This window comes from Hyperoodon ampullatus (genome assembly GCF_949752795.1).
Source record: "Hyperoodon ampullatus genome assembly, chromosome: 9".
NCBI classification, from domain to species: domain Eukaryota; kingdom Metazoa; phylum Chordata; class Mammalia; order Artiodactyla; family Ziphiidae; genus Hyperoodon; species Hyperoodon ampullatus.
Window position 1 is genome coordinate 75535167 of NC_136922.1, and position 27867 is coordinate 75563033.

Here is a 27867-nt window from a genome sequence, read left to right on the forward strand (position 1 = left end):
ATGGTCCTGGAGCAAGTGAAAGGCCTATATTCCTATGAGGAGTCTTCAGTTCTTGATTCCTACTGGACAAATGGAATCCTCAGCACTCCAGTTGCCAAGGTGAGAAACACCTTCAATGCTGCTGAAGATTCAGGGAAAGAACTTAGAATACAGAATACAGGGCCTTGTTTATTCTCCAAATCCTATGAAATAAAAGTCACTTTTTTAGGGAAGACTGAGGGGGAATTTATTAATAACCCACAAGTTCCCAAGTACTGTAGGTATAAAACTATGTACAATATAGGCCTTGCCCTCAAGAAGTCCACAATCGCATAAAGGAGCCAGACACTTAAACAAACTAGCAATCCATTGTGATAGACAGAAGAGTAGAGATAAAATCTGGAAATTAGCTCAGGAGTTTATCAAAACTTACAGTTTATCAATGAATAATACTATCTCACAATCAGTGATTTACTCAATTTCTTATAATTTCTTTCTCAAATTTAAGATGCATTACTTCCCTTTAACTGCAGTTTATATAATATCTTCAAAGTATTGAAGCATATGTAAGGGAGTATGTGAATTTTGACAGTCCTGCTTAACAAAGGCATACAGTACATTATTTTATTTCCACACACATTTTCTCTCTTTTTTCTTGTTCCAAACGAAGTTCTGCTAATAGACTTGAAATGGAGCAGGGAGAGGAGCAGGGAAGAGAAGCTAGAGGACAACATAGGACCATAGCAACATACAAGACTTTCATTCTGAATCGATTTTCCATGCCTCACTCTATTTTCCACCAAATGGCACTGCACCCAGCATTTTCCAATATCAGGAAATACCCTTTGCAGTTTTGCAAAATCTTTGAAGTAACTGTAGGGAATTATTGTGAAATCATCATCATCACCATTTAATATTTGTTAAGGATTCTTCTCTGCCCATTCCTACTGATGGCAGCATAAAGCAGAGAAAGCACTACAGGCGAAGCTGCTGACATAAAGTGTTTTATCCCAGAGGGAGAGTTCAGTATTCCCATCGAAGGCTGAGAATAATTCTTGCTTCTTCACTTATAAAATGAACATAGGAATTTCCATTACTTATCTCCAGCAAAAAACTCATTGTGGGATAATCACAGAGCCTTATTCAGAGTACTTAATAAGGATTTTACCAAAGGAAGAGTTTAAGGCTTTAAAATGACATTTCTTACTTGTGTGTGTTGGGGCAAGCATTATTAAATGAGAGCAAATTTGGGCTGCAACATTTTTTTAAAAACAAATTTCATTCGTAGTCACTTTCTCTTTTTTTTTTTTTTTTTTGCGGTAGGCGGGCCTCTCACTACTGCGGCCTCTCCCGTTGCGGAGCACAGGCTCCGGACGCACAGGCTCAGCGGCCATGGCTCACAGGTCCAGCCGCTCCGCGGCATGTGGAATCCTCCCGGACCAGGGCACGAACCTGTGTCCCCTGCATCGGCAGACGGACTCTCAACCTCTGCCCCACCAGGGAAGGCCCCAACTTTCTCCTTTTTAAAATTGCCTTAACATTCTTTTGAACAGCAAAGCTAGTCACTGTTCTAAGTGTTTTATACATATACACTCAATCCTTACAACAAACCTTTCAGGTAGGTATTTTTTACTATATCGTTTGACAGATAAAGAAACTGAGGACAGTGGAATTATGTAATTTGGCACAAGTCACAGAGTTAGGAATGGAAAGAACTGAAATTCGAACTCTGGCAATCTGGCCCCAAAGTCTGAATTCTTACTCGCCTCACCATACTGCCATAGTGAGTACATGTCTCTTCCCTTTCATATAAAATATGTCAGGACCACATAAAAATAGTTTTCTTTGGCTTGTTTGCCCTTGTACAGGAATTTCTCCCATGCACCTCTGCATCTTCCAAAAGCTTTATTAGCCCATCCTTTAAAGAAAGGTCTTCTCTCCTTAAGGAGTTGCTCCACATCACATTGATTCTGGGCCATGCAGCCAGCAGCAGCCCCATGTCAGCCTGCTAAAGACAAAACCTTTTCTGTTTCTCAACCAAATCCCTCATATTTCGAGCAGAAAACAAGAACTGCCCTGCTGAGGTGCCAAGGGAAACATACTTACATTATGAACTGTTTCTAACAAATGTTTTGGAGATTTTAAAGGGACAACTTTCTAAATATCTGAGACATTTGCAAACAACCCAGAAACACAGGCCAGCTTTGCAGCCCAAGCATCGCTTCTGGGTTGTATAATCTTCTTACTGAAGGCAGCTGTTGCGATGCCCAATTATCAGTCGTCCAAAGATAACAACAAATGTTTTCTAAGGTTAAAGTAAACAAAGTAATCTAGGCCTTTGATTTTGAAATGTACATTGTTAATATAATTTTGGTATTATTTAACAGATTTCAAAGTGGAATCAAAGGTTATGCTTATGAAGTTTATATTCATTCCACAAAGTTCAAGACGCTTGGCACTGCTAGGGAAACTTAAAAAGAGTAACAAAAGATTACCATGAGGAATTCAGAGCTGCCTTGTATGGTAATGCCGATTCAAACCACCACATAGCTCAGCATTGTAAATTTAGCTGTAATTTTAAGGATGGATCAGTGCGTAGCTGCAGAGATTACTAAGTATAATACAGTGGTTTGCCCATTAACAATGAATAAGGGACTTTGGAAATTTTACAATTAATGTCTCAGTTTTGAAAACACATTGGAGAAATGAGAGAGAGAGAGGGAGAAAGAGAGAGAGAGAAACAGAGAGAACTGTTCAATTTTTGGCTTCATATACTAAGTATTTATTAGCCTTTTTGACTGTTCTTCAGCAACAGCAGCTCCTCCTTGCCTTGTAATTGTAAACTGCACACTTTAGCCAACTTGGAATGCACACTGTGTTCCTGCCCAGCCCAAGCTCACTCTGAATCCGCCTGCTCTCAAACCCTGCTCTCCCAAGCTCTTGATTTGTTGGCAGCCGGTAAAAGGGGTTTCCTTATGAATCATAGTGCGTGGGGAGGCTGAGTGGTATACCCCTCACTTGTGCCATAATCTGTGTGGAATGTATTTGAAATAGAAGACAGAAACCTAGAGTTTAGTTCAACATCTGACTTCAAGCACATTCTCAAAAAATTGGAGTGCGATGTGGAAAAAACACTGTGTCTCTACTGCTGTGGAAAAGTTTATTCCCATTAACATTGTCTCCAAAGGGACAGGAACTAACTTGTGTACTTTCAGGCTCTGAGGTCTCTGATTAGGAAGGAGTCCATTTCTCAACGCTTTTAGACGACCCAACTTTCCTGTTCAGTTAATATACTTTTATTACATCCTGTGGTGGGCTGAAGTGGAAAGGCGTGTGGTTGAGAATACACATTTGCCATGGACAACAGTTTTCATCAATTCTATTGAACAAATGTAAAGTCTGATGGATCACATCTATAACTCCAAGACGAAGGCTAAGAATATTACAAGATAGGTGTGTTTATAAAAGTCAGAATAGATGTGAGAACACTTTCCCACCACCTGTCATCACCTGTTTACATTATGTTAAAGAAAATGGGTTTACTTATCAGCAATGTGCACTTACCTGGAAAAATGAATTGCGACTAGCTATCCAGTTCTAAACTTCATTTCAAAGATACTAGATACACTGTACTAACCAAATCTTTTATTTTCTTCTTAGATTGCACTAAGTATGCAAATATCTTAAATGAAAAAAAAAAATGGTAAAGGCATTTTGAATGAACAGAAAAACTGGGAAATGTGTGGCTATAAGCTTAGAATTTGCCCTAAAAGCTAAATGTATCAAACTCTTATATTCTCCCAAACTATAGAGAATAAATCATGTTTCAGAAATGTAAAATGCACATATGTCATAAAGTTTTCTCTGGTTACTAGGCAATAAAATGATTATACCTTCTTTTTTTTTTTTTTTTTTTTTTTTTTTTTTTGCGGTAGGCGGGCCTCTCACTGTTGTGGCCTCTCCCCTTGCGGAGCACAGGCTCCGGAGCACAGGCTCAGTGGCCATAGCTCACGGGCCCAGCCGCTCCGCGGCATGTGGGATCTTCCCAGACCGGGGCACGAACCCGTGTCCCCTGCATCGGCAGGCGGACTCTCAACCACTGCGCCACCAGGGAAGCCCCTGATTATACCTTCTTAATTCACAAATCTTATAAATGGAAATAAGTCTGATACCTGCTGACTTTGATTAATATTCAAAGAAATGAATCAAGTTATTTTGCTCATATACCTTGTAACATATATTTCCAAGTAAAGGTAATTGTTGTGAGAAAAGGGGAATGAATAATAATAATAAGTAACCTATTTTGGACACTCATAATTTTGGCTTGGTACAGAAGTCCCTTCAGTGTCAATCATCTAATACAATCACTGGATATGGCTGATGTCAGCAGTCTCATCAGTATGTAGAAAATATCAAGCCTGTGTTCACTCATTTATTCAACAATCAATCACTCAGGGCTTACCAAATTTTGTGATGTTTACAAGGTGTACAAGGAGCCCATAAGCTCAAGCAGCTCAGCATTTGGGGAGAGAGGCCGACATGCCAACACGTAATTAGCATGAGCATGTTAAGCCCTCAACAACTGAGGACTAATAAGAACCTGCTGTAAAAAAAAAAAAAAAAAATTTCTCTCTCAGTCTTTGCTTTTTTTTAAATTTATTTTTATAATGGGGTATAGCTGATTTTCAATGCTGTGTTTCTTGCTGTACATCCACTTGATTCTCTTACACAGATATATAAATAAATTCTTTTTCAGTTTCTAAAAAAAAAGCCCTCAACAGAGGGGAACATGAAGGGAGCAGAGAGAAGAGCAGGGCAGACTTCGGGAGAAAGGCAATAGTTGAACTGGGTTGTTAACAGGAGTGTAAGTGACCCAGGAGAAGGGGTGGGAGGTTTTTATAATGTGATTTATAGTAAGAAATATATACTTGGTCTTTGTCCACTTCCTGGCACAGGGCTCCCAAAATCCTTGAAATTCCCTAAGTGATAATAGAGGTAAAGGTGTCTTTAGTTATTCATAACAAGCATTTTTCAACCACACTTTAGTTTGCCAGGGGAACCAGCCATGTGATTAGAGGGTTGGAACTTTCAGCCCCACTCCCTGACCTCTGGGGAGGACAGAGGGGTTGGAGATTGAGATCAGTCACCAATGGCCGATGATTTAATCAATCATGCCTAGGTAATGAGGCTTCCATAAAAACTCAAAAGGATGGGGTTCTAAGAGCTTCCAGGTTGCTGAACACTTGTAGATACAGGGAGGGTGCTGTGCCCAGAGAGAACATGGAAGCTCTGTGCCCCTCCTCACATACCTTGCCCCATTCATCTCTTCCAGCTGGTCGTTCCTGAGTTATAGACTTTTATAATAAACCAGTAATCTCATAAGTAAACTATTTTCCTGAGTTCCATGAGCCTCTCTAGCAAATTAATTGACCTGAGGAGTAGGTTGTAGAGACCCCCAGTTTACAGCCAGTGGTCAGAGCACAGGTAACAATCCAGACATGTGACTGGCATCTGAAGTGGGGGACGTGGAGAGGCAGTCTTGTGGGACTGGGCCCTTAACTTGTGGGATCTGCAATCTCTAGGTAGATAGTGTCAGAATTGAGGTAAATTGTAGCGTACCCAACTGGTGTCACAGAATTGTCTGGTGTGGGAAAACTACCACATATTTGGTGATCAGAAATGCCAGAAGTAAAGTAGTGCAGTGTGAGAGCAAGGAAACACACATCTGGTCACTGAAGTGTTCTCTGTAAGCAGGAAAAGGAACACACAGGAATGTGGTCTTTCTGTTCGTTTTTTTGTTTTGTTTTCAGAAGAGACATGGAGCAGTAAAGGGCATTTTAGACAATGACATTTGCAGCAAGATGGATGGACCTAGAGATTGTCATACTGAGTGAAGTAAGTCAAACAGAGAAAGACAAATATCATGATATCATTTATATGTGGAATCTAAAAAAAAGGGTACAAATTAACTTATCCACAAACAGAAATAAAGTTACAGATGTAGAAAACAAACTTGTGGTTATCAGGGGATAAGAAGGGGTAGGGATAAATTGGGAGATTGGGAATGACATATACATACTACTATATATAAGATAGATAACTAATAAGGACCTACTGTATAGCACAGGGAATTCTACTCAATACTCTGTAATGGCCTACATGGGAAAAGAATCTAAAAAAGAGTGGATATATGTATATATATAACAGATTCACTTTGCTGTACACCTGAAATTAACACAACACTGTAAATCAACTATACCCCAATAAAAATTTAAAAAAAAAAGAAGACACTGTTTGTGCAGTAACAAGACACGTGAGTATGGAGTGAAATGAGGTAGCAGTAGCTTTTGATTAATAAAAGAAAGGGAATTATTGGTGGAGAGAGTGATAGATTTGGGGCTGGCCAAGCAGAGAGGCAAGGTGTGAGTTTCACTGTAAAGCTTGCTAAGGAGAATGGACTACACAGCAATATTTTCCAAAAGGTGTTTTATGAACTATTAATTTCATAGACCACTTGTTTCTTGGGTTATTTATAGTGAACTGAGGTAAACAAAAGGATTCTTATTCAAGTAAGTTTGAGGAATGCTGGATTTCTTTTCTGCAGAAGTTCTCAGAGTCTTCAGTACAGTAATCCACATGGCTATACAAGACAAGGTAATAAAGACTGAATTTCCCACACTTATTTGACCAAAGAACCCTGTTTTGCACAGGTTATTTCAAAGAAATAGTGTTCCACATAAGGTAATTTGGAAATGCTACTATAAGGAGTTGAGTGGAATTAAAAGTCTTAATTGTTAAAGGTCAGGGAGATTTGTGGCCAAATCCGTATTTCAGAAATGCAACTTTGGCAAGATTAAGGAAGGGGGGTTGGAAGTGAGTCAGAGTTGGAAGATGAATGGGGAAGCTAAGACAACAGTCTAAGCAAAGGCCATGAAAATGGAGGAAAAAGTCTGAATTTAGGAAATTTTCAGAATTGACAGCTCCAAAGGGCTAGTTGGACATGGAGAGTAAAGAAGTGAATGAGAAGGAAAAAGTAAATAATAACTTAATCAAGTAATCCAAGGTAACGTCATCCATAATGAGACAGATTGACACCATGTGCTTCCTGATGTGATACACTGAGAAAGACACACTATCACTTACATTATATTCCAAACAATATATAATCTGAAACTAATCTTAAAAATATCAGATAAACCCAAATTGATAGATGTAAAATCAATAGAATGTATTCTCCAAAAATATCAATGTCACAAAAGACAAAGAAAAGCTGAAGAACCACATCAGATCAAGAGAGACTAAAGAGATATGAAAACTAAGTGTGAGTGTGATTCTTAATTCCATCCTGGACCAGCTAAAAATATGATAAAAAAAGACATTAAAGAGACAATTGGAATAACTTGAGTAGGTCTTATGGATTAAATAATAGCATTGTATCAAAATTAATTTTTTTTTTTTTTTTTTTTTTTGCGGTACGCGGGCCTTTCGCTGCTGCGGCCTCGGCTCCGGGTGTGCAGGCTCAGCAGCCATGGCCCACGGGCCCAGCCGCTCCGCGGCACGTGGGATTCCCCCGGACTGGGGCACAAACCCGTGTCCCCTGCATCGGCAGGCGGACTCTCAACCACTGCGCCACCAGGGAGGCCCCAATATTAATTTTTTATTCCAAAATTTTTACTGTGATTATGTAGGAGAATGTTCTTATACTTAGAAAATAACAATGAATATTTAGGGGGAAAGGTACATGAGGTCTGTAACTTACTCTCAAACAGAATAGAAAAATTTATATGACTATATGTATGCATATAGATACATGAAGAGGGAGGGAGGGAGGGAGAGAGAGAGGGAGAGAAAGAAAGAAAGGAAGAAAAAGAAAGAAAGAAAGAGAAAGAAAGAGAAAGAGGAAGAAAGAAAGAAGATATGAGAAAATGTTAAAAATTGGTGACCAATCTAGTTGAAGGGCATTTGGAAATTTTTGGATATTTTTGGCAACTTTGTAAACTATTTCAAACTAAAACGTTAAAAAAACCTCAGCCATTTCACTTGCAAAGCCAATAGGTGCAAAATACAAGTCAATGATGGTTTTGCAGTTTCTAGCTTCAGTGATGGATTGAGCATACAGACTAGGGAGGAGCAGGTTTGAGAGAAGAAGGTGGAGTTTTGTTTGGGGCATGTTTCATTAAAATGCCAATGTCATGTCCAGGGGAACACAGCTGGTAAGACGCGCCTGAAGTTCTGGAAAGAGAGGACACTGGAGTCAAAGATTTTGAAGACACCTTTACATATGATAGTCTCCACCTGCTGGTATTTTTAATTAAATGACAGTTTCTCTTTTCATTCAAACAACTTTAGTTGAGCCAGAGCAAATTTACAACTCTAGCTTGGGCTTAATCTTTAATCTCTAAATATGATATATGAAAATTTACCACCTTTTGGATGAGCCAGACTCTCCCAAAAAGGATACTGACATAAATGACTTAGTTACAATTAAGTTTAGAAGAAAATTCAGGTATATTATATTAAATAATTGATTATCAATGAATATTAGGGATCAACAGCCACAACCTGGCTTCCTAGACATTAACAGCGATTAATATTTTGTACATGTGCTCCAAAAGTTGATTGAAAATAATAACATATTAGTTGAGATTGAGTTGAGTTGACTCAAAACTACCAGTCGTGCTTTTAACCTTCCTAAACTTGATGATCTACAGAGCTTGTGTTTCAGGAGCAACTTGGATATTGGTTTGGTTAAGTTAAACAACATTACAGTGAAAACATTTATTTTAATAAAGACTTCCCTTTAACCTAAACCTCTAATTTCATTAGAAAATGGAGAACACTAACACTAAAGTAGATTCAACTGGCCAGACTAAGAAAATGTCAGCTTTTCCAAACCTCAGCATATAAAAATGAACAGGCTCAAAATATTTTGCCGAAATAAATATTATCTCAATTTTGCATACATAAGGCAGTTTCAACTTTTCCAAGACTAAATGCAAAATATTTTTGATGACTCTTGCCTGTTGCAAAATGCCAGAGATACCCTCCTGTCACGCTGGGACACCAACTCACCCTAACATGTAAATAGCTCGTGCATTATTTCCTTCCATCTTTTGGAGCAATGATTTGAATAACAGCAGAGTAATCCTTCCACTCTCTTTACTGGAAATAATGCTGTTTAAAGCATATCAAACAATGTCTAGCCAGACTGCCTGGGTTTAATTCTGTCTTTGCCCCTTATTAACCGTGACCTTGAACAAGATGTTGAATCTCTTTGTGCCCTGTTTTCCCATCTATAAATGTAGCAATGACAGTACTTAGAGCTTTGGTCACAGTATGTGCCATATCAATTAGCTAAAGTAAAATTAATCCCACCTGCCTAGATGAATAGAAGTCCCAGCTTCCTCCAGGGGCCAATCCCTAGTATCTCATCAAGAAGCTACAGAGACTGTCGTACAGTGTGAAGTAAGCCAGAAGGAGAAAAACAAATATATTAACACATGTATGTGGAATCTAGAAAAATGGTACAGATGAACCTATTTGCAAAGCAGAAATAGAGACATAGATGTAGAGAACAAACGTGTGGACACCAGCGAGGGAAAGGGGAAGGGTGGGATGAATTGGGAGATTGGGACTGACATATATACATCACTAGGTATAAAATAGATAACTAATGAGGACCTGCTGTATAGCACGGGGAACTCTACTCAGTGCTCTGTGGTGACCTAAATGGAAAGGAAATCCAAAAAGGAGGGGATATGTGTATACATATGGCTTGTTCACTTCACTGTGCAGCAGGAGCTAGCACAACATTGTAAAGTAACTATACCCCAATTTAAAAAAAAATAAAGAAATCATATTAAAGACAACAAATACTCAAAAAAAAAAAAATGCTGGGACAAGAGGACTCCACCAACATCACTTATACGATGGCAATTCCAGAAACGAATGCCCTCTGTACTGCTGTTGTGACTGCTGTCACTTCTACCATGACCTCTGGATGCTTCTTGAAGTAACTATGGCAACTGCTCATGCTCTGCTTGTGTTTGTTGAACATTACCATGCTCTAGCCTAAAAGAAGAGAAACCAACTTTCCTCTTTACCCATCTGCCCCAAGAACTGTAATTCTATAAGCCTATCACTGAAGTTCAAGAACTCCAAAAACTAATCAATCACTAATTTTAAATTACTGAGCAGTCTATTTTGGTATCTTTTTTAAATAAAATTCTTCAGGGACTTCCTTGGTGGCACAGTGGTTAAGAATCCACCTGCCAATGCAGGGGACACGGGTTGGATCCCTGGTACAGGAAGATCCCACATGCCGTGGAGCAACTAAGCCTGTGCACCACAACTACTGAAGCCCGCACACTCTAGGGCCCACATGCCACAACTATTGAGCCTGCGTGCTGCAAATACTGAAGCCCGCATGCCTAGAGCCCATGCTCTGCAACAAGAGAAGCCACCGCAGTGAGAAGCCCGTGCACTGCAACGAAGAGTAGCCCCCATCCACTGCAACTACAGAAAGCCTGCACACAGCAACAAAGACCCAATGCAGCCAAAAATATTTTTTAAATAAATAAATAACTTCTTCAATAAACTGTACTCATCAATTTATATAAATTCAATAAATTTCCCACCTTGGGAAAATATCCTTATCCCAATGCTATGTTCAGGAAAGCCAGCACAAAGGCCATTAGAAGAGGCAGGAAAAATATTACTTAAGGAGGGCAGACAGAAGGTCTATGCAAAGGAACTGCAAAGCAAATTGTGACCTGAAGTGAGTTGAAGAAAATTACTCAAAGCATTTGTTACCTCTCAAAAAGTAATGTGTCAGGGAGGACCTTCAAGATGGCAGAGGACTAAGACGTGAAGATCACCTTCCTCCCCACAAATACATCAAAAATACATCTACATGTGGAATAACTCCTACAGAACACCTACTGTACGATGGCAGAAGACCTCAGACTTCCCAAAAGGCAAGAAACTCCCCACGTACCTGGGTAGGGCAAAAGAAAAAAGGAAATACAGAGACAAAGAATAGGGATGAGACCTGCACCTCTGGGAGGGAGCTGTGAAGGAGGAAACGTTTCCACACACCAGGAGGCCCCTTCACTGGAGGAGATGGGGAGTGGGGGGGGGGAAGCTTCGGAGCCATGGAGAGCGCAGCAACAGGGGTGCAGAGGTCAAAGCAGAGAGATTCCCGCACAGAGGATCGGTGCCGACCAGCACTCACCAGCCCGAGAGGCTTGTCTGCTCACCCACCGGGACAGGTGGGGGCTGGGAGCTGAGGCTCGGGCTTCGGAGGTCAGATCCCAGGGAGAGGACTGGGGTTGGCTGCGTGAACACAGCCTGAAGGGGGCTAGTGTGCCACAGCTAGCCGGGAGGGAGTAAGGGAAAAAGTCTGGACCTGCCGAAGAGGCAAGAGAACACTGTTTCAGAGTGCGTGAGGAGAGGGGATTCAGAGCACTGCCTAAACGAGCTTCAGAGATGGGCGCAAGCCATGGCTATCAGTGCGGACACCAGAGACAGGCATGAAACGCTAAGGCTGCTGCTGCCGCCACCAAGAAGCCTGTGTGCAAGCACAGGTCACTATCCACACCTCCCCTCCTGGGAGCCTGTGCAGCCCCCCACTACCAGGGTTCCGTGGTTGAGGGACAACTTCCCCGGGAGAACACAGGGCGTGCCTCAGGCTGTTGCAACATCACGCCAGTCTCTGCCGCTACAGGCTCTCTCTGCATTCTGTACCCCTCCCTCACCCTGGACTGAGCCAGAGCCCCGGAATCATCTGCTCCTTTAACCCCCTCCTGTCTGGGTGAAGAATAGACGCCAGAGGGTGACCTACATGCAGAGACGGAGCCAAATCCAAAGCTGACCCCCAGGAGCTGTGCGAACAAAGAAGAGAAAGGGGAATCTCTCCCTGCAGCCTCAGGAGCAGTGGATTAACTCTCCACAATCAAATTGATGTACCCTGCATCTGCGGAATACCTGAATAGACAACGAATCATCCCAAAACTGAGGTGGTGGACTTTGGGAGCAACTGTAGACTTGGGGTTTGCTTTCTCCGTCTAATTTGTTTCTAGTTTTATGTTTACCTTAGTTTAGTATTTAGAGCGTATTATCATTGGTAGATTTGTTTATTGATTTGGTTGCTCTCTTCCTTTTTTCATATATATATATACACATATATATATTTTTCCTTTTTCTCTTTTTGTGAGTGTGTATGTGTATGCTTTTTTCTGTGATTTTGTCTATATAGGTTTGCTTTCACCATTTGTCTTAGGGTTCTGTCTGTCCGGTATTTTTTTAGTATAGTTTTTAGTGCTTGTTATCACTGGTGATTGGTTTGGTTGCTCTCTTCTTTTTATTTTAATTACTTTTTCATTTTAATGATATTTTTTATTTCTTATTTTAATAACTTTATTTTATTTTTTCTTTCTTTTTTCTTTTTCTTTTCTCCCTTTTCTTCTGAGCTGTGTGGCTGACAGGGTCTTGGTGCTCTGGCCAGGTGCCAAGCCTGAGCTTCTGAGGTGCGAGAGACAAGTTCAGGACTTTGGTCCACCAGAGACCTCCCAGCCCCTTTAATATCAGCTGGGGAGAGCACTCCCAGAGATCTCCATCTCAATGCTAAGACCCAGCTCCACTCAAGGACCAGCAAACTCCAGTGTTGGACACCCTATGCCAAACAACTAGCAAGACAGGAACACAACAACACCCATTAGCACAGAGGCTGCCTAAAATCATAATAAGGTCACAGACACCCCAAAAGACACCACCGGATGAGGTCCTGCCCAGCAGAAAGCTAAGATCCAGCCTCATCCATCAGAACACAGGCACCAGTCCCCTCCACAAGGAAGCCTACAAAACCCACTGAACCAACCTTACCCGCGGGGGGCAGACACGAAAAACAACGGGAACTACAAACCTGCAGCCTGTGAAAAGGAAACCCCAAATACAGAAAGTTAAGCAAAATGAGGAGACAAAGAAACACACAGCAGATAAAGGAGCAAGGTAAAAACGCAGACCAAAGAAAAGAAGAGGAAATAGGCAGGCTACCTGAAAAAGAATTCAGAGTAATGATAGTAAACATGATCCAAAATCTTGGAAATACAATGGAGAAAATACAAGAAACGTTTAACAAGGACCTAGAAGAACTAAGAGCAAACAAACAAGGCCGAACAACACAATAAATGAAATTAAAAATTCTCTAGAAGGAATTAGCAGCAGAATAACTGAGGGAGAAGAATGGATAAGTGACCTGGAAGATAAAATAGTGGAAATAACTAACACAGAGCAGAATAAAGAAAACAGAATGAAAAGAATTGAGGACAGTCTCAGAGACCTTTGGGACAACATTAAACACACCAACATTATAGGGGTCCCAGAAGAAGAAGAGAAAAAGAAAGGGACTGAGAAAATATTTGAAGAGATTATAGTTGAAAATTTCCCTAATATGGGAAAGGAAATAGTCAATCAAGTCCAGGCAGTACAGAGAGTCCCATACAGGAAAAATCAAAGGAGAAACACGCCAAGACACATATTAATCAAACTATCAAAAATTAAATACAAAGAAAAAATATTGAAAGCAGCAAGGGACAAGCAACAAATAAGAAACAAGGGAATCCCCATAAAGTTAAGAGCTGACCTTTCAGCAGAAACTCTGCAAGCAAGAAGGAAGTGGCAGGACATATTTAAAGTGATGAAAGGGAAAAAACCTACAACCAAAATTACTCTACCCAACAAGGATCTCATTCAAATTTGACAGAGAAATGAAAACCTTTACAGACAAGAAAAAGCTAAGAGAATTCAGCACCACCAAACCAGTTCTACGACAAATGCTAAAGGAACTTCTCTAGGCAGAAAACACAGAGAAGGGAAAGACCTACGATAACAAACCCCCCAAAATTAAGAAAATGGAAATAGGAACATTCATATCAATAATTACCTTAAAAGTAAATGGATTAAATGCTTCAACCAAAGCACACAGACTGGCTGAATGGGTACAAAAACAAGACCTAAATATATGCTGTCTACAAGAGACCCACTTCAGACCTAGAGACACATACAGACTGAAAGTGAGGGGATGGAAAAAGATATTCCATGCAAATGGAAATCAAAAGAAAGCTGCAGTAGCAATTCTCATATCAGACAAAACAGAGTTTAAAATAAAGACTATTACAAGAGACAAAGAAGAGCACTATGTAATGATCAAGGGATCAATCCAAGAAGATATAACAATTGTAAATATTTTTGCACCCAACATAAGAGCACCTCAATACGTAAGGCAAATGCTAACAGCCATAAAAGGGGAAATAGACAGTACCACAGTCATAGTAGGGGACTTTAACACCCCACTTTCCACAATGGACAGATCATCCAAAATGAAAAGAAATAAGGAAACAAGCTTTAAATGATGCATTAAACAATATGGACTTAATTGATATTTATAGCACATTCCATCCAAAACCAACAGATTGCACTTTCTTCACAAGTGCTCATGGAACATTCTCCAGGACAGATCATATCTTGGGTCACAAATCAAGCCTTGGTAAACCTAAGAAAATTGAAAACATATCAAGTATCTTTTCCAAGCACAACGCTATGAGACTAGATATCAATTACAGGAAAAAATCTGTAAATAAAAAATACAAACACATGGAGGCTAAACAATACACTACTTAATAACCAAGAGGTCACTGAAGAAATCAAAGAGGAAATCAAGAAGTACCTAGAAACAAATGACAATGAAAACACGACAACCAAAAACCTATGGGATGCAGCTTCTAAGAGGGAAGGTTATAGCAATACAATCCTACCTCAAGAAACAAGAAGCACCTCAAATAAATAACCTAACCTTACACCTAAAGCAATTAGAGAAAGAAGAAGAAAAAAACCCCGAAGTTAGCAGAAGGAAAGAAATCATAAAGATCAGATCAGAAATAAATGAAAAAGAAATGAAGAAAACGATAGCAAAGATCAATAAAACTAAAAGCTGGTTCTTTGAGAACATAAACAAAACTGATAAACCATTAGCCAGATTCATCAAGCAAAAAAGGGAGAAGACTCAAATCAATAGAATTAGAAATGAAAAAGGAAAAGTAACAACTGACTCTGCAGAAATTCAAAGGATCATGAGAGATTACTACAAGCAACTGTATGCGAATAAAATGGACAACCTGGAAGAAATGGACAAATTCTTAGAAAAGCACAACCTGCTGAGACTGAACCAGGAACAAATAGAAAATATAAACAGGCCAATCACAAGCACTGAAATTGAGACTGTGATTAAAAATCTTGCAACAAACAGAAGCCCAGGACCAGATGGCTTCACAGGTGAATTCTATCAAACATTTAGAGAACAGCTAACACCTATCCTTCTCAAACTCTTCCAAAATATAGCAGAGGGAGGAACACTCCCAAACTCATTCTACGAGGCCACCATCACCCTGATACCAAAACCAGACAAAGATGTCACACACACAAAAAAACTACAGGCCAATATCACTGATGAACATAGATGCAAAAATCCTCAACAAAATACTAGCAAAGATAATCCAACAGCACATTAACAGGATCATACAATATGACCAAGTGGGGTTTATCCCAGGAATGCAAGGATTCTTCAATATATGCAAATCGATAAATGTGATACACCATATTAACAAATTGAAGGAGAAAGACCATATGATCATCTCAATACATGCAGAAAAAGCTTTGGACAAAATTCAACACCCATTTATGATAAAAATGCTCCAGAAAGTAGGCATAGAGGGAACTTACCTCAACATAATAAAGGCCATATATGAAAAACCCACAGCAACATCATTCACAATGGTGAAAAACAAACCTTTCCCACTAAGATCAGGAGCAAATCAAGTTTGCCCACTCTCACCACTATTATTCAACATAGTTTTGGAACTTTTAGCCACAGCAATCAGAGAAGAAAAAGAAATAAAAGGAATTCAAATTAGAAAAGAAGTAAAGCTGTCACTGTTTGCAGATGACATGATACTATACACAGAGAATCCTAAAGACTCTACCAGAACACCACGAGAGCTAATCAATGAATTTGGTAAAGTAGCAGGATACAAAAATTAATGCACAGAAATCTCTCCCATTCCTATACACTAATGATGAAAAATCTGAAAGAGAAATTAAGGACACACTCCCATTTACCACTGCAACAAAAAGAATAAAATACCTAGGAATAAACCTACCTATGGAGACAAAAGACCTGTATGCAGAAAACTATAAGACACTGATGAAAGAAATTAAAGATGATATAAACAGATGGAGAGATATAACATGTTCTTAGATTGGAAGAATAAATATTGTGAAAATGACTATACTACCCAAAGCAATATACAGATTCAGTGCAATCCCTATCAAACTACCAATAACATTTTTCACAGAACTAGAAGAAAAAATTTAACAATTTGTATGGAAACACAAAAGACCCCAAATAAGCCAAAGCAATCTTGAGAAAGAAAAACGGAGCTGGAGGAATCAGGCTCCCTGACTTGAGACTATACTACAAAGCTACAGTAATCAAGACAGTATGGTACTGGTACAAAAACAGAAATATAGATCAATGGAACAGGATAGAAAGCCCAGAGATAAACCCACACATATATGGTCATCTTATCTTTGATAAAGGGGGCAAGAATATATAATGGAGAAAAGACAGCCTCTTCAATAAGTGGTTCTGGGAAAACTGGGCAGGTATATGTAAAAGAATGAAATTAGAACACTCCCTAACACCCTACACAAAAATAAACTCAAAATGGATTAAAGACCTAAATGTAAGGCCAGACACTATCAAACTCTTAGAGGAACACAAAGGCAGAACACTGTATGACATAAATCCCAGCAAGATCCTTTTTGACCCAGTTCCTAGAGAAATGGAAATAAAAACAAAAATAAACAAATGGCACCTAATCAAACTTAAATGCTTTTGCACAGCAAAGATACCATAAAGAAGACGGAAAGACAACCCTCTGAATGGGAGAAAATATTTGCAAATGAAGCAACTGACAAAGGATTAATCTCCAAAGTTTACAAGTAGCTCATGAAGCTCAATATCAAAAAAGTAAACAACCCAATCCAAAAATGGGCAGAAGACCTAAATAGATATTTCTCCAAAGAAAATATACAGATTGCCAACAAACACATGAAAGAATGTTCAACATCACTAATCATTAGAGAAATTCAATTCAAAACTACAATAAGGTATCACCTCACACCAGTCAGAATGGCCATCATCAAAAAGTCTACAAACAATAAATGCTGGAGAGGCTGTGGAGAAAAGGGAACCTTGTTGCACTGTTGGTGGGAATGTAAATTGACACAGCCACTATGGAGAATAGTATGTAGGTTACTTAAAAGACTAAAAATAGAACAACCATACGACCCAGCAATCCCACTAATTGGCATATTCCCTGCAAAACCATAATTCAAAAAGTGTCATGTACCACAATGTTCATTGCAGCTCTATTTACAATAGTCAGGACATGGAAGCAACCTAAGTGTCCATCGACAAATGAATGGATAAAGAAGATGTGGCACATATATACAATGGAATATTACTCAGCCATAGAAAGAAACGAAATTGAGTGATTTGTCATGAGGTGGATGGACCTAGAGTCTGTCATACAGAGTGGAGTAAGTCAGAAAGAGAAAAACAAATACCGTATGCTAATACATATATATGGAATGTAAAAAAGAAAAAAAATGGTTCTGAGGAACCTAGGGGCAGGACAGGAATAAAGACACAGACGTAGAGAATGGGCTTGAGGACACTGGGAGGGGAAGGGTAAGCTGAGACGAAGTGAGAGAGTGTCATGGACTTATATATACTACCAAATGTAAAATAGATAGCTAGTGGGAAGCAGGCACATAGCACAGGGAGTTCAGCTCAGTGCTTTGTGAACACCTAGAGGGGTGGGATAGGGAGGGTGGGAGAGAGACGCAAGAGGGAGGAGATATGGGGATATATGTATATGTATAGCTGATTCACTTTGTTATAAAGCAGAAACTCACACACCATTGTAAAAGCAATTATACTCCAATAAAGATGTTAAAAAAAGAATTTAAACAGAGGAGAATAAATTGTAAAATAAATTTTTCCCCTACTTTTCTTTCTGAGCCTTCCTTCTATTTATTTATTTTCTTGGGATATCACTTATTAGAATATAACGTCATTGCTCTCGATGAAAATAAAAACAATAAACCAAGGGCTTATCTGTTCTTCAGTAACAAGTGTCTATTTAAAGGCTAGATGTAGTAGCATGACTGTAAATGTGAATGGAAATATGGGGGAATAGAGCATGCTTTTTGATCAAAGATGAAGTGTGCTGTCTCCTCTGTTGAGTTTGAGGTAGATTGTAACCCAGATTTTTCTGTACTTCAAGACCCATTAGTTTTCAACTACCCCAAGGGTGGCAGGGGCTGTAGACACTCCCTCCATCCCCCAGCCTTTCTTAGAGTTCCAGTGGGGCCACATGACTAGTTATAACAGATGGGTAGGAGTGCGAATGGCACATGTCACTTTGAGACCAGCCTGACTCTTCTACCTCTCTTCCTAGCACATTGGAAACAAGACTTTATGTAACAGAAACTGAGTATGGGGTGGGAGTAAATCATTCACATTAAAATGTAACTAGAAAGTTAGTACAAACAAAAGAATCACTGTGATATAGAGTAATTATATGATTTTAAAATTTATTTTCATTATCTTTTGCTATTTTCTTCACACCTCACTTAAAGTATTACACAGCTTTGATATTGCTAATGTCCTTTGAGTTTTATTCTGTTTTTAATACGGCCAAATAATATAAAATAACATTCATCTGAAACCTCTGTTTCTGCCCCTGTCTCCGTCTCTCTGTCTCTGTCTCTGTCTCTCTCTCACACACACACATATATACACACATACCCATTCTTTTTCTACATTTATTCTTAATATTACAAAAATCCTCTACCACCATGAGGAAATTTGAGCAAAAAGTCAAAATAAAATTTAGACCTAAAAGTTGCTTATGGCTTGTTAACTGATAGCAACCCAACATCAGTATGATTCAATAATTAAAACTGCTCTTTCATTTGAATGGTTAAAGAAGGAAGTGTGGGCAATGGGGAGAGGGAGGAGGGAAAGGAGAGAAAGAACAGGGAGTGACTGGGCTTAAGAGGAGGCAGGAGTGTTAGAAATGCAGAAGTACAAGTGGTTAGGAAAAAATATTTTTGAAGAAAGTTATATGACAGAAAGAGCTCATTACCAAAGCATTGGGTTTATAGTTTAATGCCTATTCTTCTATATACTTATTTGTTAATTTCTTCAATTTATTTAGCTGGTTTACAAAATTACACCACCCTTTTCAGACAGGCAGATAAAGTTCAGGCAGAAAGATATCTAGGAAACTGAGACTTTATATTGCTTGTTACAGCATTCCCCGCACCCCTCTTTTTTTAAATAGAAATATGTAGGCTAGTGGTTTCTTCAGAAGAAAGCTGTCTTCATACTCCAGAAACTCATAGGGAGGTTGCTGAAAAGAACAAGCCGTGCACACAGAAACACGCCCAGAAGAAACAGTCATTTCCTTGGCTGGAATGTTAGATCTGCTTTGAAGTAGCTGAGGTGATGCTGATCTCCCTGGAAAAATAGTGGGAGTAAAACCCAGCAAGGTCATTCACCGTGGGAGCTCGGGTAAGAGTAGATTTGGCCAATCAGTCCATGCCCATATTTTTATTCAATGTAGCTAACTCCTCAGTGTGTGCGACTTAGGATTCCATACCTAAAGAATCAAGAGATGAAGAAACCTATTTAAAAAGGTGGAAAAAAGAAAACTTGAATACTAGGAGCAAATGGAAGACGTGTTTGTGTGCCTACAGAATGCTAGGGGTTGGCATGGCATAGGCTGGTGACAGTTGAACAGATTTGGAGACCAGAATCCTGGATTCTATCTAGTTTGCACCTCGTGCGAGTCACTTTTTATGTCTGATCTTCATTATCCTCATCAGTAAAATGGCAGATTTTTATTAGATGATCCATGAGACTTTCTCTCATCTAATACTATAAACACTCTAGGCACAGCTTTCTGATTGGCTCAAAAGTCTGAATCAATATGACTCATAGAGTGTGGCTTTGTTCCGGCTCGTTCTTTATTCTGGAGCGTCCGGAAGGCTGGGTGAACTCCTCTTCAAGGCTCTCCTTGTATAATGGTGATAGTCCTTACAACACAGGGCCCATGCCCCCAGCCCCGTCCTTATTGCTGGGGACTTTTTTCTCACTTTGGCTAACTCTCTGGTGATCCTAACCTGTGGAGATTGCCTAATCACGTTTGCTGTAGAAAGCTGAACCCTGGTGCTGGATTGGGATTTAGATGGTCAGTTTTGTTTTCTGTTCCTTAAAAATTGAGAGTAAAGTATTTCTGAATTAAAATGAAATGATTAATATAATTTGTTAAAGTTTGTTTCTGGGACATTATTCCAGTAATTAATGATTTGTGTAGGAGCTCCAAAACAGCAATACAGGAATGTGTGCTGGGCAAGCTATAAAATAAATGTCAGAGTTTTAACAAGTAGTGGCCTTGAGTAAATCATGCCAGCCTAGGAAATAGCAGTGCTTACCATACTACTGATCTAACTATATACCCCTCCCCCAACAATTCAAGACTTACTTCTTTTGAAAGCAACTGAACTTGGTAAATATAAGAAACAATAGATCACTCTGGCTACATATTACACTTGGCAGTGTGGAGGGGAGGTTAAGAATACCTTTGTCTGTCTCCTACTGCCCCAACCAATTAAATTAGGTTCTCTGTGATGAGGCCAAGGTGTTGATATATGTGCTAAGTTTCCCAGGTGACAGTGCTTCTTCAGCAGACAGGGCTGAGAGACATGCATTTGATGGTCTCTTCCATAGAGTTGAAAACAGGCGGAATTGAAATGAGGAGGCTTGGGGTTCAAATTATGACTCTCTCATTTACAAGCTGAGTGTCCTTACGCAAGTCATCAAAACTTTCTTAGTCTCAATTTCCCCAACTATAAACAAGGAGACAAATTATTGAGAAAGCGAAATAAGGTATATTTGAAAATATTTGGTATATAATAGGTATTCAAAAAGGTATTTAACAAATGTTGGATTTGTTTTCTTTCACTTGGTTAGCTTAATTTTAGGTGGTGAGAAGGGGTTAGTTATTTAAAGTGGTGAAAATCTCAGTACTGAGCATGGTCACTATAGTAAATAAGATGCCTATAAAATACATGTGAAGAATGGAGACATTGATTTTGTTCTCACTTCCCTCCCAGTTAAGAGATCTCTAATTGTGGATCTGCAGGTAGGCTGACTCAGAGTCCCTCCAACTGGAGTTCTGATATATAAGGGGATTATAGCCTAGTTCTGAGTGGGTGATGGAGACCCATGGGGCTGACCTCCAAGGTGTGGCTGGTGGTGGCAGCGTTGAAGTCAGGCGGAGGGGCAGACCGGCCTTCTCGGACTCTTTGGCCTCCCATCTCCATTTCTGTTGAGATCTATAAAGTCAAGAATCCATGGTAATGGAAGCATGAACTGTGCCTTCTCTTTCTTTATATAAGAGTAGTCCCAGCTGTGATCTTGGAGGGAGGTGAATAAAAAAGGAAAACAAAAATGTAGGGAAAAGGGAAATAATTACACAAATACTTAAGAAAAGTTACAGATAAAATTGTCTGAGAACCATTCTCTCAAATGACTGCTTTGTATTTTCCAGGTTGTTGTTATTTTAGTTGTTTTTTTGTTTTGTTTTGTTTCCTCAGTATGAGTATTTTATAAATCTAGAAAGTAAGAGCTATCCAAATTAAAATTAAGGTATAGTACCTTCTGTCTTGTAATGAATGCCCCCAGCACCTTAAATCTGGATGGTTTTTCAAAACTTGATTCCACAAATAATGTTGAAAACCCCTCAAAATTAGTACAACCAGTTTTTAGACTGCTACATTAGCAAATCTTTTGCTACAATGTATAAAACAACAAGCTTTCTAGTTATTTCACAGAAATTTAGGTTTTAAAGATATCTGTAGAAATCAGCTAACTCATGCCCCACCTTGAGTCACATAGAAGCTGAACAACCTTCCAGGATAACACAGCTCAGCAATAGTGATACTAAGAATAGAATCCAGCTATTCCAATTTCATTGATGCTGCAATTACAGATACCTGGTATCTGGATTTGAAGCAGGCTTCTTTGTGAGCTTTCTTTTGAGAAACAGATTACATTGTTTCAAAAGAAATAACTTTCAACTTCATTAAAGGTTGATATCAGTGAATAAGGTCTGAACATCTAATGTATAACTAGTAACTACAGTTGATAATAATGTATTATATAATTGAAATTTGCTAAGAAAATAGAACTAAAATGTTCTTGCCAACCCTCCCACCCACAAAGATAAATATGTGAGGTTATGGATGTGTTAATTAACTAGATGGGGGGAATCCTTTCACAATGTACCCGTATATCAAATCATCATGACATACTATTTAAATATCTTATTATTTTATTTATCAATTACACCTTAATAAGGCTGAAAAAAAGTTGCTATCAAATAGGGTTTTCCAGAAGGACTCATAGATTCTGTATTTCCTGCATCCTCCTATGTTTGAAAATTTGCTTGTGACTTTTATAAATGAATATTTTGGCATGGTATAATATTTCTGGTTAAAATCTCTGACTTCAAAATTCTGCAGACATTATTCCTCTGTCTCCTGACATTGAATACTACTAGAGACAAAACAAAAGCTGTCTTAATTCCTGCTCTCATGAATAATTTTTTTGTTTTCTAAGTGTGTGAAGAATTATTTTCTTCTTTCCTGAAGTTCAATTATTTCAATACCATTTATCTAAGTATTGATTGTTCTTTATTATTTTTTCATGATCTGCAGACTTTATGCTTCATTTCAGAGGAAATTTCCTCTATTATGTATTTTAAATAACTTTCTATGTCTTTTGTTGGCATTTCTATTTTAGGGACACCTAGAATTCTTATATTGAATTTTATTTGTTCACTCTCTATATCTATCATTATTTCTCTAATTATTTTAATCCCCGTGGGCACTGTGGTTACCTAAAATTTTTCCACTGTGCCAGAATTTAGATTTCAAGCTGTATAAATATGGCCTTTTCCATTATATTTATTGTACAGTAGTGCTGTAGTTAACAATTTGCTTAAGCAGTTAAGATGCCACCAAAAAACTACTAGAGCCCATCAATGAATTCAGCAAAGTTGCAGGATACAAAATTAATATACAGAAGTCTGTTGCATTCCTATACCGTAACAATGAACTATCAGGAAGAAAAATTAAGGAAACAATTCCATTTACAATCGCATCAAAAAGAATAAAATACCTAGGAATAAATCTAACTATGGAGGTAAAAGATCTGTACTCAGAAAACTATAAGACACTGATAAAAGAAATTGAAGACAAAACAAACAGATGGAAAGATATACCATGTTCCTGGATTGGAAGAATTAATACTCTTAAAATAACAATACTACCCACGGCAATCTGAAGATTCAATGCAATCCCTATCAAAATACCAAAGGCATTTTTCACAGAACTAGAAAAAGTAATTTTAAATTTATATGGAAACACAGAAGACCCCAAATAGCCAAAACAATTTTGAGAAAGAAGAACAGAGCTGGAGGTATCATGCTCCCTGACTTCAGACTATACTACAAAGCTACAGTCATCAAAATAGTATGGTACTGGCACAAAAACAGACACATAGATCAATGGAACAGGATAGAGAGCACAGAAATAAACCCACACACTTATGGTCAATTAAAGAAGGCAAGAAGATACAATGAGAAAAAGACAGTCTCTTCAATAAGTGGTGCTGGGAAAACTGGACAGCTATATGTATATTTTTTAAAAAAGATGAAATTTACAAAAGTTAACTCAAAATGGATTAAAGACCTAAATGTGAGACCTGAAACCATAAAACTCCTAGAAGAAACAGGCAGAATACTCTGACATAAATCGCAGCAATATTTTTTTGGATCTGTCTCCTAAGGCAAAGAAAACAAAAGCAAAAATAAACAAATGAGACCTAATTAAACTTAAAAGCTTTTAGACAGCCTACTGAATCGGAGAAACTATTTGCAAATGATATGACCAGGGGTTAATAGCCAAAATATATAAACAGCTCATACAACTCAATATCAAAAATACAAATTACCTGATTTAAAACATGAGCAGGGCTTCCCTGGTGGCGCAGTGGTTGGGAGTCCACCTACCGATGCAGGGGACATGGGTTCGAGCCCTGGTCTGGGAGGATCCCACATGCCGTGGAGCGACTGAGCCTGTGCACCACAACTACTGAGCCTGTGCTCTAGAGCCCATGAGTCACAACTACTGAGCCCGTGTGCCACAATCACTGAGCCTGCGCTCTAGACCCCATGCTCCGCAGCGGGAGAGGCTGCCACAGTGGGAGGCCTGCGCACCGCAACAAAGAGTAGCCCCCCACTCTGAGAAAGCCCATGTACAGCAACGAAGACCCAATGCAGCCAAAAATAAATAAATTAATTAAAAAAAAAAAAAAACATGGGCAAAAGACCTGAATAGGCATCTTCCAAGGAAGATATACAGATGGCCAACAGGCACATGAAAAGATGCTCAACATTGCTAATCATCAGAGAAATGCAAATCAAAACCACAAGGAGATATTACCTCACACGTCAGAATGACTATTACCAAAAGGACCACAAATAACAAATGTTGGCAAGGATATGGAGAAAAGAGAATCCTTTTACACTGTTGGTGGGAATGTAAATTAGTGCAGCCACTGTAGAAAACAATATGGAGATTTCTCAAAAAACTAAAAATAGAACTACCACATGATCCAGAAATTCCACTCCTAGGTATATATCTGAAGAAAACAAAAACATTAATTTGAAAATATACATGCACCCCAATGTTCATAGCAGCATTATATATAGTAGCCAAGATATGGAAGCAACCTAAGTGTCCATCAATAGATGAATGGATAAAGAAGATGTGGTATACACACACACACACACACACACACACACACACACACACGAATACTGGAATACTACTCAGCCATAATAAAGAATGAAATTTTGCCATTTGTAAAAACATGGATGGACCTGGAGGGTATTATGCTTAGTGAAGTAAGTCAGACAGAGAAAGACAAATATTGTATGTTATCACTTGTATGTGGAATCTAAAAAATAAAATAAATGAGTGAATATAACAAAACAGAAACAGACTCACATAAAGAACAAACTAATGGTTACCAGTGGGGATAGGGAAGTGGGGAGGGAGGGGCAAGACAGGGGTAGGGGATTAAGAGATACAAACTACTATGTACAAAATAAATAAGCTACAAGGATACATTGTATGGTACAGGGAATACAGCAAATATCTTATAATTACTTTAAATGAAGTATGATCTATAAAAATTTTGAATCACTTTGTTATACATCTGAAACTAATATAATATTATAAATCAAATATATCTCAATAGAAAAACATAAAACAATAAAAAGTTACCCAAATAAAGTTAGCAAAAAACAAAAGCAAACAAAATGTTCATTGACAGAGAAGTGGATAAAGAAAATGTGTTTATACATACATTTTAACTGAAAAATGTAAAGTAATTTTTGATGCATGTGGAATATTAATGATGTTTTAAACTTTCTTTGCTATTTTTCAGCATCTTAGAATTACCATGTTAAAGCTTTGTTTGAGCTGGATTAAATCACTGATTTGATATCAGCCCACCAACTCTTCACACATTCTTTACTTGTTAAGCTATTACTGCCTTAGGCATTTAGGAAAAGTAAGGATTTCTAAATTATATGACGTTATTCTTTTTCTCTATGGTGTACAACCTCTGTTTTTCTAAATGCCTACTCAGAAAATATGTTCTTCTCACACTTTACCTTGTCAACTGATTTTAGATAAAATCTTTTAAGACTCATTTACATTTGTAAAAAGGAAAAAAGAGTAGGTGACCCAATTTGGTTAAAACTTTTGGATTTATATCCCTTACCTCCTTCAAACACTGCAGGAATATGATTAAAAAATTCACTAGACTAGAAAAGCCAATCTTGTAGCCACTAAATACAATAAATAAAAGTCTACAATAAATAATATAATAAATAGCCTACAATAAAACCAATATATAGATTTATTTAATAAATTATTTTTTCTTTGGTGGAGTTTCAATGGGAAATTTAATCCACTCAGATCATCTAAAATGGTTCCTTCCATGGCCTTAAACTAGTCATTGAGCTGATGAGGTAATGGGAAGAGAGGCTAGGAGTTTCGACCACTCTATATAAATAGAGACATTTCAGCTCAAGAAACAATTTAAGATTAAGATCCAGTCCCAGACTCAAGGAGGCTGAAGGCAAGAGGATTCAAAGGTGACTTCTGAATAAACAGTGAATCTATTATGCTACTAAGGAAAACCAGGGTAAATCCCTTTTGATAGGTCTCAATTTAGGCACCAGTTATAGAACATTTTGCTAAGAGTCATACTGGAAAATTCTCCAAGAAGTACAGCCACAGAACAGACATTTTCATGGGGTCACAGGAAACCCCAAGACAGCCCTGGATCAGAGCCACCAGTGTCTGTAGCATCCCAAGGAACACACTGAAAAGCAAGACTACAACTCTGAGACTTGGCACATTAGATTCAGAGCTTTTACCAGCTTGATGGAATCTGACCCTTCAAGGATTTGAGGAGACTGTGCACTCTGCCATCTGTGGCTGAGGCCAGATTTTCACACCAATGAGCAGATTATGGATAAGCTGGTGATGGAGCAGTTTATGATGTTCTTGTTGCAGGAGTTCCAGGTCTTAGTCAAGGAAAGTGGCATGGAGAGTTGCAAAGAACTGGAGGACACTCTAAGAAATAACAAGAAACCCTAAAATAGACCATAGTCAGCTTACAAGGAGAGAAGCTTCTTCTGCAAAATTCAAATGTTCAGATGGTGGAAGCTGAGATTGGTGACATGGGCAATGGGAGAAACTTATTCAGGAAGCCGGAACCTTCTATGAGTGAGATATATTCAGATGACAGAAGGAACAGAATATTCTCCTGCCAGAGACCATTCCTGAAAAAGGTAAACTGGAGGCTCTACAACTCAAACAGAAATTGGAGAAGGGTCTGACGGAAGACAGGGAAGAGACAAGATTACTTAAGTCTCAGGAGCCTCAGCTTCTGAAGGGTCCTGAGAGGGAAGTTTTGACTCAGAGTGGACACAAAAGAGACTCTCAGAAGAGTCTAAGAAGTTCCAAAAGAAAACGGGACAACAGTTCCATTTCCCAAGAAGTGTCTCAAGAAGGAGCCACATATTTGGACAAAGGAGAATTCTCAGGACAACTTGGGTCAAATTCAGTTCTTTCACTGAGCACCGTGGGACCAACCGGTCATCATATTGGAAAAGAAGCCACAGACACCATATGAATGTAGGGTATGCAAAAACAAATTTCATTATAAGCCTCAGTTTGTCACTCACCGGAGGACACACACAGGAGAGAGAGACCCTTTAAATGCAATATCTGCCCCAAAGGTTTCATGCAGCTTTCAGATCTCCGAGTTCACCAGTGAAACCACACAGGCGAGAAGCCATACTGTTGTGAACTCTGCACCAAGGAGTTCACCCACGACTCCACCCTGCCTGCTCACAAGAAGATCCACACAAAGGAGAAGCCATACCAATGTGAAGACTTTGAGAAAGCTTTAAGCCACAAAGGGAACCTCAACATTCACTGACAAACCCACTCTGGACTGAAACCTTATACATGTCCCTAGTGTAACAGCATCTTCTGTCAGCTGGGAACTTTAAACACCATGAAAAAACACATTTAAAAATGACTTCCCAATGA

At 38.7% G+C, this 27867-nt stretch overlaps 1 pseudogene across 1 annotated transcript; it reads left to right on the plus strand.

Moving 5' to 3' along the window:
- On the plus strand, positions 1-27867 carry LOC307058383 (annotated as a pseudogene). Its single transcript has 3 exons — positions 1-251; positions 2789-2937; positions 27084-27867. The product of its transcript is annotated as an uncharacterized misc_RNA (transcript).